Consider the following 16,459-nt stretch of genomic DNA (forward strand, 5'->3'; position numbering starts at 1 on the left):
GTCAGAATAGTTGTTACCTAAGTATGACTGGAAAGGAGCAGGTGGAAACCTGGGGTGATGAAAATATCCTACATCTTGATCTGGGAGCTGATTACATGTGTAAAAGTTCACCCAGCTGTCCTCTTAAGATCTGTGCCGTTTATTATGTGAAAGTTATACCTCAATTAGCAAAATAATAATAATAAGGAATGAAGGAGAAAAGAAAGTGAAGGAGAGAATACGAAGGAAGACAGGAAGGAAAATGAGAGAGAAATGAACATGATCATGGGGGGGGGGACTCCTCAAAAATATGTTATGGGGCATGTACTGTTAACTGCACCTTAAAGATGGGGCCACTCGAGGTTTGCTTAAGTGTTCAGAGGTTGGAACGCATGTGTGTATGACGCCAACGCCTTTGTTTTCCCACCTACTATCTCAAGTCACCTCCTCCTAGAAAGGTGAACCCTAGAAATGCCTCCCTAGATTGATCATTTCTTGGGAAGGATGTCTATCTTATCACTTTCGGCCTCAGTTGGGCGGGTACCCTTCTGTCTCCCACCCACAATTGTGAGCCTGCTCTCAGAGCGTGTAACGCGTCCATTCTTCCGGGGCTTAAGCGCCGGCTAAGTTAACTTTTGCATGAGCGGGACAGGGAGTCGCCACCGGAAACTCGGTTGCGGTCTGCTCTTTGAACGAGTCCTTCGACTTAGCAAGCCTGCAGGTTGCGGATGGTGCTTCCTTCCGAAGAGGAAATCAGTTAGACGAGGTAGTGATGAGCACTGTGGAAGTGGAGTCCGGCCGGCCCGCGTTACTCCCCTAGAAACGCAGGTTCTGCCAAGGCTGGAGAGCCCCCGCTGACTGCCTTCCCGCCCACGTCAGGCGGAAGCAGGTGCGCGGGGGCCCACCCCGCCCTTCTCCGCAGGTGGCCCGACCCCGCCCCACTCACCTGCGCGCGCAACCCCACCCCAGCGCGGTTCTGAGCTGGCGGCGCCGGCCGCACGCGCATTTATACGGCGCTATTTTAGGTCGCGCGCTCTGATTGGCCGGCTGCCGGTGAGGACACGCTTGCGCGCCGCGGGGCGGGGTGAGCCCCGGGGGAGGGGCGCTTCCTGCGGCCTCTCGGTCGGAGGCGGTCTGCGTTCTGGCGTCCCGAGACCCCGACCTTTTCCGAGGGTGCTCTGGGGCCGCCGTGTTCCCTGTGCAATCTGTCAGTTGGGTTATATTTTAATGAAAGAGCTTGTATGGCCGAAAGGGGCTGTGGATAGCCGAACTAATTCCCGCCTCTGGGAGGGAGTTGCCGGATGGCCCGACACTCAGAAGCCACATGACAGAAACGGCATGAACGTTACGCGACTCGAGCCCGAAGCCGCTCAGGTGGCATTTCCTGTCTAGAGCGCTTGTCAGCTCCCTCTGCAGACCTGCCTTTCTGCCACCCTTACCTCGCTCTTTGCTAAACCAGCCTTCAGAGGCCTTCTCCGTCCGGCTGTCCCCGGGCCTCCTTTCCTCTCTCCCTTCGGTGCTATCATTTACCCTTCTCTGAAGCCAAAGGAACAGAACACTCCTTAGACGTCGCAGGAGGATCTTGTTTCCACCGCATTTCCATTTAGTGATCAGAGAGCCACGTCTGCCTTCCCTGCTTCCTGGCTGTTAATCAATCAGGTGGTATTACTGCTCTGAATTTCAAGGTTCTTTCATTTCTCTTGGTTTGAAAGTTACTGAATAAATGCAACGTGTGATTCACGAAAAGTCCTACCATACATAAAAAGATAAGCGAAAAGGACTATTTGAAACCATCACTTTCTATTGGATGAGAACTTAGCTTGAAAGGGATTCTAGTCAAGAGTTCTGTGTTCCTCCCAAGAATCACAGTTCACTTATGGTTGCAAAGCCCCTGAAATAAAGGCCTTTGAGATTTCTTGAGCGCACAGCCATGAGATCTTTTGCGGTTAGGTATGTAGAATATAACTTAGTAACTATTGAACAGCATCAATAAAAATTATCACTCATTAAGTATTTTCAGTAAGCCAGGCATTTAAATGCTTAACAGACATTTCACTTAGTCCTTATGAAATTCCCATGACTTAGATACCATTATTATTCCCATTTTACAGAAAGGGAAATTAAGGCCCAGAGGGTTTGAATAACTTGGCTGAAGTCACACATTAACATGATGGCAGTGCCACGTGTTCTGACTTCAACGTTTGTGCCCTTGAGTACTAAGCTCTGTAGTTTCTTTTTTCCTTGTTTAATCTGACTGGAAATTCAGTCTTGTCTGGCACAAAAGGAGATGAGATCAATCAGTCAGTGTCATAATTTCCCAGGAAGGTGTTTGTCCTGCTGCTGTGCTGGCTTAAGAAAAGGATTGCTAGGAAGGGAAAATAATGGTGCCAGGGGTCTTAACAGTCTATTTCCCCTGAACAACAGACCATGTTAAACCTGTAGTACAAAGTTTTGGGAAAGATTTTGGATTGTGCTGTGCCTGTTGATATGGAGACTGGATTGTTTACAAAGCGGCCTCACTTAGATCCACTTAGTTGGTTAGGAACCAAGAAGCAAATTGGTCTTAAGACTGACTCAAAACATTTCTCTACACTTTCCCCTATACAGCTTCCAGAACTACCTGATGGAAGTTCCAAATGCAAGACACTGCAGTGGCTCCAGGGCCCCAGGTCACACAGGCCTGGGTGCAATCCCCAGCCCTCCCTCTCTGTTGGATGTTGTGTGAGTTTCTAAACTCCTCTGAAACTCATTTTCCTTATCTGTAACCTACTTTGCTGCAAGGATTAAGTGAGATCTCTGAAGTTCCTGGATTAGTGTGTGGTGTATATAGATGTTAAAAAAGGTTGGTTATCTTTCTTGCCCTTTTCCTTGAACGTTTAAGAAGGAAAGCACCTAGCTGTGATGATTATTCCTTTATTGTTCCTTTTACAGGGCTACATTGACAGTACTAAATTTTATAGTCAGGGAATAATTCACAGTAAGACATTTATTATCACCTATAACTTTAAACATCCCTATTGAAACTTCAGAAACAATCATTTCCAAATATCAGCTTCAGCTCTAATGGTATCTGTCATTTACTCAACAAATAGTTACTTAACATCTATTAGGTATAAGGGATTGATTTTTCTTTAATAGAGCTTTCTGAAAACATGTCAACAAAAAGAGCCTGGTTCACAAGCAGGCATTAGGGAAATTGCCTTTGCTTTTATGGTAATAATAAGCTGTTTTTTCTTACTGGTCCCAAGCTCCAACTCTGACCTTTATTCTTATTGAGAATGACATGGTCTGACAAGACAAAAAAGAAAAGAAAAACAAACACAAAAACTAAGAACTGGAACAACTAGGCATTAATAAAAATTAAAGGCATTTCTTTTAAAATATAATTCAGAGGATGTTTTCACCTTTTAAAGCTGTTCGTTTTTGTTGATTGATCTTGCTTAATCAATTAGCCGATTGTTCTCATTACTGCTAGTCAGGGAAAGAGAAGGTTTTAATTCTTCTTTTCAAATATAAGGTTATAAAATGTGCTGTGTGTTTGTGTGTGTGTCTTGCACAGCGAGGTGTATATTACTACAGAAATGCTAACTTTGCGAACCATTACAGATCCCAATATGTTTTAAGTAAACTGAATCTCCAGAAATTTGCAAATCATTAAATGCAATTAAGGTGGGGCTACTTTTTCCTAATTCAAAAATGTATCTCAGGCAACATGTACTTGATACCCAAATACCTGTTTGGGTTATGAGATTCAGTCCAATGAGCAGCCAATTCAACAGAAAAGAAATAAGACATACCCACTTTTTTAGATCACCGTAATGTACACTTTTAGACCTAACAGTCTTTAATAGAACTTGTGTCTTAGGGGTAAGAAATAAACATACAGTTATACATAATATGATATAAGAAATTAATATATAACATAACATACAAAATCAGTTATTGAAAATAACTGGTAAGTTATTAGCTACAAAAATGCAGTGATATGAACTGAGCATGTAATATAATAGATGCTGGATGCCAATATAGCTTAATATAATGGTTTTGATTCATCCTTTTAACTCCTTTTATTGCCAGCAAGAGTAATTTAGGGTGTGATTGGCTCAGATAATTTTTTGCTCCAATAAAGGGCTGCTTTTGAAAACCTGCCAGTCCCCTGACTCTTTACTGTTGCCTCAATACAACATCTTCTGTTGACAAAACTGAGGAACCAAGTAGTAGCAGGTAATGAAAGTGCCCTCTGCTATATCGCGAAGCAAGTGAACACAGCCTCCACCCTGGAATCTGAGCCTATGAGAATCTACATGGCCCCTTTGAAGAGTTCATTCATTCAACAAATAACTCGCTCTCTTTCTATGCCCCAAGCATACACATAAATTTAAATTAGTCATGGTAGCTGCTGTGAGTGGCTTGCAGTCTAGAGGAGGTAAGAGCTGAACAAGCAAACAAGGCAGCTGAGAATTAATTCCTACCATAGAGGAATGCAAGTCTGTGTGCACGGCTGCAGCGTTGGAGAAGGCTCTGGAGATTGTAGGCAACACCAAGCTCAAGGGCTTAGGCTGTGGGAGTGTTGAGAGATGCAGGCAGTCAGCACACAGCAGCCTGAGAGCCACACTAAAGCATTTGATCCCCATCCTGCAGGTAGTGTGGAACCTAACGGAAGTTAAGACGATGTGGAAAAGCTGCTTCCTGGAGTCTGCAGACAGGCCTTCCGTGCTGTTCTAAAGGAAGAAAAATGGAGGCCTTGGATCTGGTGAACAGTTCTGAGAGGTGGTACTGCCCCTGTTACTTGCCGTGGTAAGGTATTTTACTATCTCTGCTTTGCCCAGAATTAGAACTTCAGCTGAATTTTTAGGGAAATTATTTTACCAGACATCAGTCCTTGTTCTCTGATAGTAAACAAATGGTTCCAGCAGCGTGGGGGATAATTGCCACATTTAATACACACAGCATTCTAATATGTTTAGACTTGCCCTTTTGTCTAAAAACTGCAAGTTTAAGGGTTTTTTTTCTTTTTTACTGACATTGCTCACTTTACTATGAAACGCATGCCAAGGCTCTCTGCTTTATTTGGGAATTTATAATAATGGCTTGCTTGTACAAGGTCCTAGCCAGCAAATCTTTGTTACAGAATGCCACAGTCACCAAAGGGGCACATTTTAACATAAACATTATTGATAAGATGGAGGCTAAATGTTCCTGCCAAAACAATCAGTGGAGCATAAGAAATGCACACCATGGAAAGAACACCTGAAGATCAGTTCCGAGGTACACCTGAAATAGGAAAGGTGCTGGATACTGATTCTATAATGGCTGTGTCCAAAGACTATGTAACTCAAAATCTGTCAAGTTAAAATACAGAAACATTCCTGGCCATTTACTGTGCCTTGCACTGGGGAGTCTTGATTATTCCTTTGACAGTAAAACTAAAGAGTTACACTACATTGGGTGGATCTGGGCAGGGCAGGATGGTTCATGATGGTAGTATTTTATAGCAGGAATCCTAAAAATGCCTAGAATGAAAGATAAACCCTTCTCTGGCTAATGTCGGCAATCATTAGATGCCTTCACCTAGTCCTTGGTCACAAGCCCCTTCTCAAAGCTCCAGATAACAGAAGACTGGCTGAAACATTGTGGTGATTGCTGTGGGAATCTTGACTAAAGGGAGATAGATAGATAAACAGATAGACAGATAGATAGATAGACAGATTATAGATAGGGCAGCTTCCCAGGTGCATGAAAAGCCTTTTAGGAAGGAGCTGTTTCACACCACTAGGGATGGGTTGTCAAGATGGGCAGACTTTGAAAAAGCCTGACATTTTACTGTTGTCTAGAGGTTTCCCAGGCATTCTCCCAAAGCTGGAGGTTTCCAAGGGGAGCCAGTGGCATACATTCTTGGCCTGGCTACATAGCAACTTACTTGCCAGTAGAAGTGTACCTTTCAGAGTAATTACTCAAGGTGTTTTCAAACTAGGTGTTCAGAACTGAAATTTCTGGTAACAAGGTAGACAATCTAATTTGAAAACACTCTTACTACAAAACATCTGAAAATACTAGATAAAATACGAAAGATTTCCCTTTAAATGCATATTTAAATTACCAAGACCTGATGGTCTCAGTAACCCAGGGGTTTGGGGATTTCATCCCTGTAGATAAAGTTTTTTGTAAAGTTTACCAGTGAAAAGTGAAAGACATAAAATCAGAATTTCCGAAGTCACTTTCTTAAGCTGATCCATGTTGCTGATACTGCCAGTCTACAAACGTGAAGTATACACAATCCATCATATTCCCATTTTAAAAAGAAACCAAGGCCTGCCTTCCTTTAATAATTCAATTTCACAGCCCTTGGGATCAGTGGCTCACACAAAGGTGTGCTAAGCAGGGCAGTGATCTGGCAGAGTCAGGAGACTGTTTTCATGCAAGAAGAATGAGCAAATAAGTACATATATTGAGGATAATGGCAATCAGGTTTCTCACTGTTGAAAAGAGGAGTTACAGATATGGAAAGGGGAGATGTTAGAATGAACCATGTTGTATTGCATTGAAATTAGAGATAATATGTACTGATGGTTTTCAATATATGTGTGTGTATATGTACACCTATAATTTCAACTTCTGACTATTGAGAGAGCCTAAAACAGACCCCCAATAGCAATGAGCACACCTAGCACCAAAATCTTGTTTTCTAAAGCCCATTATTTACTGAAAGCAACTGGGGTTCCCTGATTCCACAGCTAAATCAGGGAAAGTATAAGATGAATCTGGAACATCTTGTTGGCCTATAAAGTAATATTGCCATAGATAGATAGATAGGCAGAGAGAAGAGACACCTCAGACTTCTAGTAGCATGCCAATCAATAACTATAGATGGAGTGATAGAATTATAAAATCACCTTTTGGTAACTCATCATAGTAATAATTAATTTAAGCAAGAAACTTCAACAGATGCTAAAACCAAGTGAACAAAAGTTTGATGAGGAATGAGATATTTGCATAGTCTCAAACAAAGAGAAAATTAGTAAGTTAATGGTGAAAAACCTCACAGATAACACCTGAATCAGATGATCAAAGTTAACATTTTTGGTGGGCTACAGTGCAGACATGCCACATCCAAGAACCACACCATGCACAACCAGTCCTGAAAATGGCACACAAATGGCATTGAGAAACTATGAAAGTATGACTCTTAAGACTTCAAATTTGTGAGGAACATGTGCTTTGCCAAGAAGCATAAGAAGAGTCTGAAGATGATGCAGGCCAACAGTGCCAAGGCCATGAGTGTACATGCCAAGGCTCTCAGGGTACTTGTCAAGCCCAAGGAGGTCAAGCCCAAGATCCCAAAGAACATTAGCCACAAGTTCAGTTGACTTGCCTACATTGTTCCCCCAAGCTCAGGATGCAATGCTGGTGCCTCCAGCCCCAAGAGTCTCAAGCTTTGCTGGCCAAAGGCCAAGGCCAAGACTCAAACTAAGGTCCAGCTCCAGCTCCAGTTCCAGCTGCCGCTCAGGCCTCCTAAAAGTGCCTGTGCCCCATGAAGGCCCTGGAGTAAAGGTCTCCATGTGCCAATATGAGGAAAGAAGGACTGCTGTTTGCATGAAGCTGGTGTCCTCCTGTGCTATTTGTACAATAAACCTGAGGCAGGAGCTGTCAAAGAAATTAATATCATTGATAAAGGGACGTTGATAAAGGGACAAATCACATGTCACCTGATGGGATACAGTAAGAACGCAAATCACTTCTGTGAAATTCGTACTAAAATGTCTAATCTGAATCTAATTACGAGAATGTATCAGACACATCCAAATTGGGAAACATTCTATAAATTAACTGGCTTATAATCTTCAAAATGTCAATGATTTGAGAGACCAGGAAAGACCAAGCAACCACTTCAGACTGAAGGAGATTAGGAAACTTGACAACTGAGTGAGGTACCTAATCCTGTATTGGATCATTTGTCTATAAAGGACATTTGGACAATTGGTGAAAAATGGAATGGAGCTGGTGATAGTTGTAATGTTCCAGTGTTGATTTCCTAGTCTTGATGGTTATATTGTGGTTTTGTAGAAGACCATCCTCGTTGGTAGGCGATTTACATGAAGGTTTTTAAGGGTAAGGGGAAATCATGCCTGCAGCTTACTCTCAAATTGTTCAAGAACTAACAAGTTCTTTGAATTATTCTTGCAACAGTTTTGTGTTTTGGAATTATTAAAACAACACAAAACCCCAAGGACTTCAAGCATGTTAGCACTAATATATTTGTACCACAATTTAGTACCACATTTAGTAGGCATCCACTAGTGCAGTGCAGTCTGCCTAGTCACCCTTACTGAGCCAGTTTTGCCCAATTTAAAAAAAAAAAAGAATTTGGAAAAGTTGGGCCTGGCAATGCAGATTTACTGTGTGTGTGTGTGTGTGTGTGTGTGTGTGTGTGTGTGTTGGCAGTGGGTGGGAGTAATTTTTTTTTTTTTTTTTGATGGAGGTACTGGGGATTGAACTTAGGACCTCATGCATGGTAAGCATGTGCTCTACCACTGAGCTATATTCTCCCCTACTCAAATTTACTTTTTGAGATCAAGTGTCTATTGAAGTCAGAATCTACAGCACCGTGAACACAACCCCTCATTCTTTCCATTAAGGCATCCTTACAGTTGGGAGCCATCTCCAATCATAAAATGCTTAAATATTACCATGGCTCTAATTGCTTACTGCTGAAGATTAATGTCATGTTCGGATTGGAAATATACCCGGGGGCAGATTTAGGTTTTATTTATGCCTCTCCAAGAAAAATAATGTAAAATTACAAATTAAAAAATTGGCACAGGACCTTTGCAGGAAGGAGACCATGCAAGTGAGGGGCTCAAAGTTCATGCCCCATTTTCTCCAGAAATCCACCCTTGATTCCACACAAATCAGACAGACCCACCTATTCAGAAGAGTCTCTTGACTCTTGACTCAGTGACTTCCTCTGTGGCAGCGTCTTTTAAACCCAGTGAATCAGGATTCTGCTAGGACTTTTCTCTCCAGATAACCCTAAGCTTTGGTTTGGGCTGTCCCCTTGACGTACCCTCTTGGTATCAACAGAATGACTGTACCCACATGTGAAGGAGATTGTTCCGTGAGATGCCAGAGATTACATGGGTTGTTCACCAGGCAAACCCATTTATTTTGAGGTCATACTTCATGTACACAAGTCATATAATAAGGCCATAGAGAATGATAGTGGATTTTACTTACAGTGCAATTTGCAGAGTCACTCTGGAGAATGTCACAAGGCTGCTAAGCCGAGTAACCATTCACTGCAATATTTTTCTCACCTATACCACATAGGGCGTGTCACCTACATCACGAAACCTATCAAGCGCCCGGGAGTGCGTGGTACTGCACTAGATACTACAGGCCCTTCTCAACAGGAACTCTTGAGCTGCCTCTTCACCTGATCTTCCCCGACACCACCATGCCTCCTGTCAAGTCTCAGGGTCCCATCATTAGAGCCACCGTGGTCCTCAGTTAGCTCCTTACTGCCCACGGACAAGGTTGTGTCCCCTTGGATGCACATCGGCCCCTCACATTAACCTCCATGGTGCTTCTCCAGCCTCACCTTCCCTTGGTCCTATTCCTTCCTTCATGCCAGCCAACCCCGATGCTGCCCCTGAAGAGGCCACATCTGGTTCACACCCACCTCTTTGCCTTCACATCCTTGTCTCGCTGGCCCATGTGTACTTCTCCTCTTCTCCCCCGGCAGACTTCTACTCAGCCCTGAAGAAACAGCCTTTCTTAGTCTGCTCCGGCTGTGTAACAAAGTGCTGCAGACTGGGTGGCTTCTAAATGACAACAGTGTATTTGTCACAGCTCCTGGGGGCTGGAAGCCCTGGGTCAAGGGCAGGTATGGTCAGGTTCGGTGGGAGCCCTCCTTCTGGTTCAGCACTAGTGCCTTCTCTCTGCGTCCTCGTGGGGTAAAAGGGTGAGGAGCCTCTTTTATAAGGGCGCTAAATAAACCCATTCACAAGGGCTCTTCTCTCATGATCTAAGTACCTCCCCAAGGCCCCACCTCCTAACACCATCATCTTTGCAGGTTCGGGTTTCAACATATGAATTTGGGGGACACATTCAGACCATAGCACAGCCCAGATGTCACCTCCTCTGGGAGGCCTCCACCTCTCAGAAGCAGAGTCGGCCATTCCCTCACATGGTTTTGGGGCCCAGAGCCTGCTTCTACCTTCATCACCTCCAGTTTAACCATGAATTCTTTATCTGCCATCCATGGTGGCCTGGAAACAGCCAGAAGCAAGGACCATGTCTCGCTCATCTCTGTAGAGCCAACACCCTGACACTCTGCCTGGTGTGTGGCTGCTACAAGTATTCTGTTAACTGCCTGCTTAATCTCTGCCAGGCCAAACTGATAAATACACTCCTAAAATGCATCTGTGACCCCAGGTAAGGGTGGGGAGCCTCTGGGAGGCCTCCTCCCTCCCCTAAACAAGGATGAGATGACTCAGTTGTCATCCTGGCCTGAGACCTGACATCAGGAAGGCCCTGAGTGGGAGGAGCTCCCAGCTAGCAATCTTTGGTCAGCCAGAGGCCACTGCGGGAGCCTCCCGGGGTGGGTGGGGGGCGCTCTGAGGCTGGGCACCTCGGAGGGTGGGGCAAGTGTGGGGCAAGGAAAACAGTCCAGAGGTGATAGGGCTCTCCAGCCAGTGCCAGGGAAAAGAAGGGGCACAAGAGGTGGCCTGTGTCATCTTTGCATGTTGGTTAAATCCTTGAAAGAAAAGATAAGGAACTGGAGTGGCAATGATGCACTGATAACAGCCATGTAAAAACTTCATCGTTTCACCAACAAATCCATCTGAGAAAAACACACTGCTCAGCCAATTGGCCTTAAGATTGTTTGCTCTGCCCTGTTAAAAAGAAAGGGAGGAGGGAAAAAAAAGGATTAAAAAGTGCCAGATATTGTGGGAAATAAATCATAGCTGTTTAGATTCTGCCCATTTCATCAACATTCCCAGTTGCTCTTCCAGAGAGGTCTGGCCTGGCTGGAGCTTGACATTGCCTGATACCTTCCATTTATCTCTTGGTTTATCTCTCAAAGGGAAATATTTGGGAGAAGTGAACACCGCACTTCTGCTGAAGGTGCTTCGGTGACTACGTTCAGCGCAGCTTTTGCTGTCCTGGAAGGCCGGGCTGTGTGGCCTCGCGGGCCCTTGAGATATGCGGCATCAGAAAACCTGACACTAGGAAATCCCCATCCTGGATCTGGCTGCACCTCAGGTTAGAACGTGTCCTGGTTCCGTGTGGCTGAGAGCCTGCCATATGGTGACATTTCAATGCCAGGACAGGCTTATTTAGAATATTTTAAAGTAAATTTTTCCACCAATAAATTAGTCCTGAGTATGCTAACTCCTTTTCCCTGTTCATGTCTAGGAAAAGGGACAGTCTCGGGCCTCCTTAGGGCCTGGAATCAAGGCCCTTCTGCCCTCTTGTCAAGGTATCAAGGCCGTGCAAGTCTCCCATCCACCCCAGCATCATGGACTGCCCTACACCCCAAGGGAAATTCATGAAAAAGGGGGGCTCCTGCTTCAGCTGGGAGCCATCTGTTTTGGGATATGTTGGCCCAAGGCTCAGAAATAAACAGGAGATATAACCCTCCTCTTTCAGATGTTAATAATAATAATAAAATAATAATAATAAAATAATAATAATAATAATAATAATAATAATATAATAATAATAATATCAACAAGTATTCTATCTACTGACTGCTTGTGCTGTGCCAGGCTCTGTGCTAAGCACTTTGTCCAGCTTCATTCCATCCTCACACCAGTCCTAGGGGATTGGTGTTACTATCCCCACTTCTCAAACCTGCCTAGTCTCCCAGCTGCTAAATGGCAGAGTCCAGTCCCCAAGCTCCTAGCCTCTCACACACTTCCACTCCCCCAAGGATATATGTCTGGCTGATCCTGTCTGTGACAGGGGACAGTTGCCACATACGATGAGGACTCTCCAGGTCACTCACTTCCCTCAGGTGGATCTGGGGTGTCTTCCTCTTCTCCCCATCCAACCAGGACCCCTCTCAGCCCCTCATGCACCAGGAAGCCTCCCCAAGTCTAACAGGGTCCACTGACCACCCCTTCCCAAGTGCTCTCTAGTACCCCCAACACTCAAAGTGTGATCCACGGACCAGCAGGCTTGGTACCGACTGAGAGAAATTCGGAACCTCAGACCCTACCCGCAATCCATATTTTTATTTATTTATTTATTTAGTGGGGGACGGTAATTAGGTTTTTTATTTATGTATGTATTTATTTAACAGAGATAGTGAGGATCGAACCCAGGACCTTGTGCATGCTAGGCAGGCACCTTACCACTGAGCTACACCCTCCCCCTGGCCAATCCGCATTTTAACAAGACCCGGGTGACTACAGCACCGTGATCTGTGTCTTCCTCATGTATCAGTGGTCTCGTGTGGTTCTAGAGCTGTTTGTAGGTGGCCCCTTCATCTTTCTGGAGAGATTATAAGTGGAATATTGGTTTGCCCCAATTCCTGGAGACTGTCTAAGCTGGATAGTTGGAATAAAACAGGTGATCTGGGGTACGTCATGAGCGCCGTTGAATGGTAGCTTGTACATCAATATTATCTCAGGGACCCCTGTGGCCTTTCAGAAATGGCCTCCCCCTGACTTTTGTTAGGGTCCCAAAGGTGCATAAACGTTCACTTGTTTAGTAGGGGTTTTAGGGCTCTACCAGGAGGTTCCTGGAAGAAATGACACTTTGTTTTTTTAATGCTAAAAGAACCCAGCCCCAGCTCTGGAATTCTCCCCTGGGGCTGCCTCTCTGACCCCACATCTCAGGTGTCCCGAGTGCCCCAATCCTCAGTGCATTCTTGGTGGCACAGCACCGCTGAATCAAAGAGGGAGCCACCTCCTGCGGGCTCTGGAATTTCAAAGCCCTGTTCATAAAAAGAGTTTATAGGAATCCTGTGGCCTCTACCAGGCTACTGCCAGGTCCCTGACTCTGTACTTCAGAGCTGTCACTACCTCTTAAACAGCTCTCACTTTTTAAAATCACCTATTTAACATGTGCAGCAGCACCCAGAGAAAAATTATATACCCTTTCTCACTTCCTGTGGGAAGGGTGGGGCCCACCGCTGACTACTCTTTGGCAGTTGCTGTGAGTCACTCTGGGAGTGAGGGCCTTTAGCAGGGAGGGAAGTGATTTGCGTGGTCTTTGGAATGCAGGTATGGGCCGTACCTTCAGGAGTGTTTGCTGATAAAAGAGAGTTGTGAGAAGGCAACCCTGTTACATAAAAGCACATAGTGAGTGAGTGTGTGTATGTGAGGGGTGGTGTGTGCCTGCCCCCCACCCCCCGCCCCTGGGAGGAGAGGGCGGGTTATGTTCTGGCAGCCTTTGGCAGGGTTGGAGTGCCATGATGTTCTCTCTATAATGCGAGTCAGCACGTCCCCTTGGGTGTAGCCCCAGGCTTGCCCTTGCAGGGACTGCACCTCCTCTTGGTGGACACCAAGTTAGATGCTGTTGAGGCTGTAAGGATGCAGCTGAGGCAGTTGGTGTCAGGGTGCCTTCCTGGCTCTCCACAAAGGCCAGTCCCAGGCTTTCACAGTGCAGGTCTGGAGGCGTGAGTCTTAAGTCAAGCCCAGGGAAGCGGGGCTCAGCCACAGCATAGGCTCAGTCCAGGGACAGGGAGCTCTGGGACTGAAGTGACACTTGCATTCACTACATGTGCAAGACTCTTGCGCCTTGGTACAGGTGAGCCATCAGCCCTGGACCGGCCCAGAACAACGCCAAGGAGAGGGCAGGTGTGGAAGGCAGCTGCTGGGTGGAGAGGCCACCTGGTGTGGTGATGATTCATGTGTTCGGACTTCCTTCCCCTTCTCTGTTTCAGAGCTGGTGTCACAGAAGGGCTAGGAGAGTGGAGTTAGGGTTCCAAACTCAGTTCTGCCACATCCTAGATGCAGAGTCCTTAGGCAAGTTACTTAACCTCTCTGTGTGTCAGTTTCTTTCTCTATAAAATGGACAATAATAACATCCACCTCACAGAATTGTGGTGAGGATTAAAGAGATTAATTCACGTAAAGAGCTTAGAACAGCAGCTGGCCCTCAGTCAGTATTAACCGTTATACTTTGGGAACAAAAATCGACATCCTAGAAGGTGGCCGGGATAGGGCGGGGGAAGCATTTTAATCTCCTGAAACCCAAAAGACAAACTTCATTCAGAGGTTTTCCTACACTGGCAAAGAGGAGGACCAGCACATACGTCACTTCTGTTGTCAGGGATACGTTTTCAAGATTATATTGTAACATACTAGCAAAGCCCTAACTGCTTTAGGAGAAAACCTTACCTTAGGGAACCCAGGGCTGGTTCTCAAGCCATTTCCATTTTGGGAATTAACTTCATGGTCTACTAAAATTAGAAGAATATCAATATTCTGAATCTATACCTGAGATTTTTTGATTGGTATTTCTGTGTAAAATGTATGGTTTTATGGAGGAAAGTTCTCTAAACAAAGCATATTTCTATTTCTGCCTCTTTTTACAGTACCTATAATAAATCAATCGCCACTTCACTATTTTTGGAGCCTGCCTTGAATCTATTGAAAATCTATGTAATTGGAAAATGCAACACTATATTAATCTTTGTGCATCTATTCATTCATCTATTCAATAGGCATTTATTAAGCATCTACTACATCCCAAGTTAGACGCTATTACGGCTGGAAGGATGCAAGCGATCTAGGGCCCTACCTTGGGGGAGACTATAGTCAGTACAAAACACATATGCTAAATTAGGATAGAATCAATAAAAGAAGAAGGACTATAGAAGAGACCATAAAGTGCTCACATCAGGATTCGCTAACTAGTTTAAAATTATCAAATCAAATTTAATAACACTTCCAAATGTTGACATGTGCTCTGCTGAGGAGCTCAGAGGCATAATTGACTACTTGACCTGGAGAGTTTAGAGGCTTAGAGAGACTCACAGTCACACGAACCACAGCCAGACAAGCCAAACAATGGTCATCAGATAAGGAAAGGAAAGAAGCACGTCTCTTTAAGCAAGCAAAGGAATTAAGATAGAATAGCATTCCCTTTCATAAACCCTGTTTACTATAATCTTATGAATTAATGTAAACTCCGTGTGTACTTCTTATACTAGGAAAATGCACTGCCTTCATGAAACAAAAGAGCACTCAGTTCTTCAGAGGAAGGGAATAGTTGTCACATAAAACCTATTGCCTAGCAACAAAACAGCAACTCATCACACCTGTCTCCCAGCGATAGACACACATAGCCTCACCCTCATGCCTGCTCATTCCTCCTGACGTACAAGCAAAGGATTCTTTTAATAGGATCTGTAGTTATGATAACTGGGTTTTTAAGGCTGTGGTTAAAAACACCAATCAATATGAAGTCCTGCCGGTTGCTAAGAATTTAATCATATAGTCAGAGCCTTTGAAAGAACCATGACATAATAAAACAAGAGGGCCATTGAGCTCGGTTCCTTGTCTTTTCTTTCTTTTCATTCTTTCCTTCTTTCTTTCTTTCCTTCCTTCTTTCTTTCCTTCCTTCCTTCCTTCCTTCTTCTCTTCCTTCCTTCCTTCCTTCCTTCTTTTTCCTACACTGAAAGTTTCTCAGAAGCGCCTCTCCTTTGCCCCTCAGCTAGGGGTACCAGGTGGTCCTTCCCCTCTGGCTCTCATGTTCAGTGTGAAAATAGAATCATGCAACGTAGCACTTCTTTTCAGAGTCTAAATCTATGGGTGAAAACCCAAATCCATTTCAATGCCAGATTTGTTTCATTGCCTGATGCTAAGTCAAAATCAGCAGCTCATCTCACCTTCAAACAGTGGGTATCACAGAGCCGGTGGACATGATGTTTGGAAGTGAGTTGCTAACCAACATTCTGTGGAATAGAATGTATTCAGTGATGTGACTCACAGATTAATTACTTCACCCTCATGGACCTCAAACTGGGTGTGCCATTTGCTATAGATTGACTCAGAGCTTAACCCTTCCAGGTACAGGGAAATTTCACTTGCCTTCCTCCTTCTAGAACTCTCATTTCTGAGTGGTAGCAGAAGTGTCTGTGGGAGAAACTGCTGGTTAGGGAAGATGGTGGTTCTTGGGGGCACCTCCCCTGAGAGCTGGATTAGCTGTTTCTCAAGATGTTTCAGCCATCACCAGGCACTGATTATGGGAAAATGCAAATCTCAGCAGTTCAGCAATTAGACATAAAAACTGAAATAACTTTCCTCTCTAGCTATGTAAGCAGTTTTGCATTCGGGAAAATTTCAATATTCCATGGGATGAAGCATGTTATCCCATTCCATTTATTACCGTTTTTGAGGCAGACATGTAAGGTGTGTTTGTCTTGTCAGCACTCTAAGGTCTTAAACCTCTCATGCTATCCAAAGGCCTCAATAGGAGGGAGAGGTCTATATACCTGCCCTGTGTGTGCCCCATCTAAATGGTT

General features: G+C 44.6%; 1 long non-coding RNA gene across 5 annotated transcripts in view; it reads left to right on the forward strand.

Annotated features, from left to right (window-relative positions):
* Nucleotides 1–1,069: 1,069 nt before the first annotated feature.
* Nucleotides 1,070–16,459, forward strand: part of LOC123619802 (uncharacterized) — a 36,759-nt gene continuing 21,369 nt past the window's right edge. Inside the window, exons 1-5 of one of the 5 annotated variants that reach the window (XR_006728500.2) lie at nt 1,070–1,638; nt 2,587–2,700; nt 4,621–4,776; nt 11,066–11,244; nt 11,398–11,614. This is a non-coding gene — a long non-coding RNA (uncharacterized LOC123619802). The other 4 variants (XR_006728499.2, XR_012508522.1, XR_012508521.1 and 1 more) reach the window with 4 other exon arrangements.

This window comes from Camelus bactrianus, chromosome 8 (genome assembly GCF_048773025.1).
Source record: "Camelus bactrianus isolate YW-2024 breed Bactrian camel chromosome 8, ASM4877302v1, whole genome shotgun sequence".
Lineage (NCBI taxonomy): Eukaryota > Metazoa > Chordata > Mammalia > Artiodactyla > Camelidae > Camelus > Camelus bactrianus.